The sequence below is a fragment of the Chrysochloris asiatica genome, unplaced genomic scaffold (genome assembly GCF_000296735.1).
Source record: "Chrysochloris asiatica unplaced genomic scaffold, ChrAsi1.0 scaffold00063, whole genome shotgun sequence".
NCBI classification, from domain to species: Eukaryota; Metazoa; Chordata; class Mammalia; order Afrosoricida; family Chrysochloridae; genus Chrysochloris; species Chrysochloris asiatica.
Genome location: NW_006408581.1, coordinates 1,294,825 through 1,300,991, shown reverse-complemented (window position 1 = coordinate 1,300,991; position 6,167 = coordinate 1,294,825).

The following is a 6,167-nucleotide window of genomic DNA, read 5'->3' as shown; positions in this document are numbered from 1 at the left end:
ACTATTGTTTATTGACATGTCCTCCACCTAGGTCTATACACTTTTGAAGGTGATGTTTCTGTGTTCCCCTCAGAATTAGATAATTATTGATTTATACCACCTCAAAATAGCTGTTTTGGCATCTTGGAGGTACTCAAATCATGTTTATCTAAAATTTTCTTTGAGTTTGAGGAACAAAAAGAAATCTAAGGGGCTAAGATCAGAATGTAGGAGGAACGGGGTAAGGTTTTCCAAGAAAATCCTCATAGCACTTGCTACCTCTAAAAATACACAAATGTATTGTTGTGATGGGAAAACAAATTAGCACAAACTTTCTGGTCTTTTGCTCATCAGTTCAGGTTTTAATTTTCTTGAAAGTTCTTAATAATAAGCCCACACGATCTTTCTGTGTGCTTCAACAAAATATATCAAGGTTACCCCTTTAGAATCCCTGCCCCCCCAAAAAAAAAATCCACTATAACATTATGAGCTGCTCTCTCTGCCTTGAAACTAATTGTTACAGCATATGCCCCTCAGAAGTCTCAGTTTTAGTCAGATTTTTTTAGAGCACCATGATGATGCAGAGTCCTAGTGTGGCATTGTGGGCTAATGCATCAGACTGCAAAGTCATTAGAACTGCAGGGTCGGTGGTTCAAGATAACCAGCTACTCCTTGGAAACCCTATACAGAATCCTTATGGGTCAGAATAGACTCGACGGCACTTAACAACAACAATGATACTACATAGGAATATGAGTTACTGAATTTGTTTGCAGTCATCCACTAATTGCCGACACACGTTTAAACATGTTTTATTTGAACTAACCCAATGCAGCACTTGTTGACTCTTTCACTATTGCAGTTTGAGGCTTGAAGTTTTTATCTCTGTTCTTTCAGCTTAAAAAATGTTGAGTGTGTTCTTTCTTTCACGTATAAAAATTTAAAAATGTTTGACCACATTTTTATTTGAGAAAATACTACTAACCTTGCTCTGACTTCATATTCATTTTCATCTAAATGATTCCTTAAAATTTGAATGTGCTTATTTATGGATGCCTCCAGCACTTGTGATATGAAGTGCTACTTCTTGGCTACTTGCTCAAATATTTGTAGGTATTGAAATTTGTATGCATAATTTATTTAATCTCATTACTTGTTAGCCTATATAAACTGGATAATTTAGAAAAGCTTAATAATTTCCCAAAATTTTCTATCATATGTGTAAATAATTCTAAAGATTTAAATATAATTTATTAGCTTCTCCCCTTAATGCTGTGAGCCCTGCACGTAGAATATTATCCAAGATGTGGCAATATGTAGAATGTAAAAGTTTAACAATTCTATAGTGTTTTAACATCAAAATATCTTTGTAGTTTCCAGAGTAGAGATGTAAATAATCATTTAAAAATACATTGTTTCTATTGTTTTAAGTGCTGTCAAGTTAGTTCTGATTCATAGTAATCCTGTATAGGCTTTCCTGAGAAGCATCTGGGGGGTTTGAACTGCCAACTGGTGCTTAGTAGCCCAGTGCTTATTTTACAGTGGTATGTATTTAAGAAATTGAAAAAAAAATAAAAAAATAAAAAAACCTTAAGTTAAAAAAAAATTGAGTTTCAGGACTTTACTTCTAACCCTAAAGGAAAACTGAATATTTATCTCCTTCTAGGCAAAATAAACTTAAAATGACAAAATAAATTTAACTCAGAGTTGAAGTAGAGTGAGAAGATGGAAAGAAAATTATATTTCAGTTGAGAATTCCTTCAACAGCAATAAATATTAAATTGAAGTTTATATAACTTTATGTTTTTAAAATTCCAGTGGAAGATATATAGCTCTTCATATTTATGCTATTGTTTGTCTATAGAAAGTACACAGTCAATATACTGTTGTAAGTGCTGTCGTGTTGGTCATATTCATAGCTACACTGAATAGGGTTTCCAAAGAGAGGTTGATAGGTCTGAACTGCCGACATTTTGATTAACAGTCCTATGCTTATCATACAGTGTGCGTATATGTGTGCATATGTTTAAAAAAAAATAAGTGGAAAAATTCCATGATCTTTAATTCTACTTTTATACAAACTTTTGAAGATATGTATATAGATAGATAGATAGATACATACATACATACATACATACCAATAGCAACAGAGAAGACAGAGCAGAACCTCTCCTAATCTTTTTCCAGAGTAAATTTTTAAGGAGTAGACTACTCCATCTTTCTCCTGTGGAGTGGCTGGTGGCTTTGAAGCATCGACCTTGAGGTAAACAGCCCAAAGTTGAACACACTGTATCCCCAGGACTTCTTTTACACCTATCTGCCTGTATTAATTTGTATCTCTTTCTATTATTATACAAGTATATAGATAGATATATAGACATACAAGTCCTGATCAGAAACTGCCAGAGGTTTCTCACCAAAGAGAACTACTATCTTATTTCATGTTCTAAATCAGGTTTACTTAATTTAAATTTTACATAGCTAGTATGGGTTCAGGTGGGTGGATGGTTGAAGACTATTTGTATCCAGACAACACTATATCAGGAAAAGGGACAGAGTTCAGCCAATAATGCTATATTAGACAATCATGTATCTTCAATATAATCTTGATTATAACTGGTCTATTTTGAACTGTTTATTTTAAATTCAGAATGGTCCCCTCATATGCTTAGAATAATGCTCAGAATAAGCCTATAAACCTTATATTTCAATTTCTTTGAAATTTGATTATTTTTATGAAAATACTTTAAGTCGTTAGTGTCCATGACATTATAATTCATGTTTCCAATTATCACTTGGTAACTCAATGAAAGAGTAATGGAAATACAATTACGCTTGGCAAATATCTTGACTTTAAGACTTTATCTTGATCTTAGAATAAATTAAAATAATTTAGAACATGTTGCATTTTCTACTATGCTATTTATTACAAGTATAGTAGTTGCAGTTTGCATGTTTGTACAATTAAACTGTTAATTAAATCTTGTAGCTTATTAAAGTATAAATATTGATTAAATTTTAAAGAATAGACCTATACTAGCTGAAATTATAAATATCTGGGTAACACCAAATTAGAAATTAGTAATATTTTATAAGAAATATTAACAACAAGAAAAAGGATATAAGAATTTATGGGACAAAATCTGTGAAATTTCTTACAGAAGAAGATAGCTTGGTGAGATTGGAGTAAGAACAATAAAAAATCTAGGAATCTTGAAGTATAGTTCATTAAGACCATGATGACACATTCATTTAATAATTACTTCCTTTATCCATTTCTTTTTTTAGAGATTATTCTAGGCACTCAAAGTTATCCTGCGGGATAAAAGAATGAGAAAAGCCAAACATGGAATTTACATTATGGAAAAGTTATATCCCTGAAAGAAGACTTCAAACATGTTTGAAAGCATTTTGATTACCTGCATGGAAGTACTTATAAAGTATGCTAAATTCTTAATCATTGGGATTATCTTTTTTGAAACTCTTTATAGTCTTTTTCATTTATTTTGAACATTCCTTAAAGTATCCGAATATCATTTAGAGTGCTATAGTTTCAAAGTTTAATCTTTTTCTCTTCTCTAGCCTAGGTAATTTTTCATAGACAGGTTCCTTTTGAAATTCTTCAGTGTTATATGATGTAATTATTACCCTCAATTATAAAGATCTGTTTTTTTTTTTCTTAATTGTATTTATACAAATTAGCAATTATCTTTGATAACTGAGTTTACTTATGTACAGTTTCAAAAATTGGATCATATAATTATTTTTCATCACCTAACATATTGCTTGGCATTATTATGTAAAAGCTCACTAGATAAATCATTGAAGACAAAAATGAATAAATACATAGAATAAAATATTCTTCCATTTATTATTTCTCTATCATTCTTATGTTCAGGAAGATAACTTATTTTTTTAAATTTAAAAACTGTCGAAACCAATCATGGCTGCATATAATATTTTTTTTATGTTACCTCACAGAGAATACTTTCCAGATTTATGGTGGAGATATAGATATTGTTGTTGTTAGGTGCCATTGAGTCGGTACTGACTCACAGCAACCTTATGTACAACAGAACAAAACACTGTCCGGTCCTGAGCCAACTTCACCATTGTTGCCACACTTGAGCCCATTGATGCTGCCACTTTGCAAATCCATCTCACTGGGGGTCTTCCTCTTTTTCCCTGATCCTCTACCCTACCAAACATGATATCCTTCTCCAGCCACTGGTCTCTCCTGACAATATGTCCGAAATATGAGAGACAAAGTTTGGCCATCTTACCTTCCAAAGAGCACTCTGGCTGCACTTCTTCCAACATAGATCTGTTGGTTCTCTGGGCAGCCCATGGTACTTTTAATATTCTCCTCCAACACCATAACTCAAAAGCATCAATTATTTTATGGTCTTCCTTTCTGTCTAGCTTTCACATGCATATGAGGTTATTGAAAATACCATGACTTGGGTCAGGTGCATCTTAGTCCTCAAGCTGACATCTTTATTCTTTGATGCTTTAGAAAGGTCTTGTGTAGCAGATTTGCCTAATGCACTGCATCGTTTGATTTCTTGACTGCTGTTTCCATGACTGTTGATAGTTGATCCAAGAAGAATGAAGTCCTTGACAACTTCAGTCTTTTCTCCATTGATAAGAATGTTGTTTGAGGATTTTTGCTTTCTTTACATTGAAATGGAATCCATACTGAAGGCTGTGTTCTTTGATCTTCACAGTAAACATTTTAAGTCCTCTTCATTTTCAGCAACAAGGTTGTATCATCTACATATCACAGGTTGTTAATGAGTCTTCATCCAATACTGATGCCATGTTTTTTCTTCATATAATCAGTTTTTTGGATTATTTGCTCAGCATATAGGTAGAATAAGTATGGTAAAAGAATACAACCCTGTCACACACCTTTCTTAATTTTAAACTATTCAGTGTTCCCGTGTTCTGTTCAAACAACTGCCTCTTGGTCCATGTACAGATTCCTCATGAGCATAATTAAATGTTCAGGAATATGCATACTTTTCAATATTGTCCATAGCTTGTCATGAGCCATGTAATAGAAAGCCTTTGCATAGGCAATAAAGCACAGGTAAACATCTTTCTGGTGTTCTCTGATTTCATCCTAGATATGTATTTATGTGGCTTTCTGCTCTCACAAAGATTTACAGCTTCAGAAACCCTGTACAGGGTTGCTATAAGTCAGAACCATCTCCACAGCACATAACAGCAACATATATAAAATTACATTTAAGTTGATAATTCTTTTGACAACAGTAATGAATATTGGAATTTATATTACTTTACTATTTTAAAACTACACTGGGAAATATATAACTTTTCATGTGCATAAGGCACATGCAATATTGTTGTTGTTGTTGTTAGGTGCCATCGAGTTGGCACCAACTCATAGCAACCTTATACACAGGGGCACGAAACAATGTCAGATCATGGGCTAACCTCACTACTGTTGCCACACTTGAGTCCATCGATGCTGCCACCTGGCCAATCCATCTTGTTGGGGATCTTCCTCTTTTTCTCTGACCCTCCATCTTACCAAACGTGATATCCTTGTCCAGCGACTGTTCCCTCCTGACAATATGTCCAAAGTATGAGAGACGAAGTTTGGCCATTTTAGCCTCTAAGGCTAAGATGCAATGTTATTCATGTTATATTTCTTACTCAAGTACATAGTCAAGATATAGGCATATGTTTGTGTGTGTATGCGTGTGTATGCATTTCAAAAAGTAAGTGGGAAATTTTCATTGTATTTTAATTCCATTGTTCCACAAGCTTTTCAAGCCCCCTGCATGTACAGATTGGAAGCCAAAAACAAACCCATTGCATTGAGTCTTTGTCAACACATAGCAATACTACAAGGCAGAATAGAACTGCTTCTTGGAGTTCCTGAGACTGCAAATCTTCATAAGAATAGACTGCCTCATCTTACTGTTGCAGAGTCTCTGGTGGGTTTGAAGCATCAACCTTTGTGTGAGTCGTTCAATACTTAATGCATTGTGTCAACAGGGCTCCTTGTGTATCCATCCATAACTAGTTGGAGTCCTAGTGTGATGCTGTAGAATTAGCACTTGATCATAACATCAGTTTGAACCATAAGGCTGGTGGTTCAACCTCACCAGCCATCCATTGGAAATCCTATACAGAGTCACTATGAGTTGGGATTCACT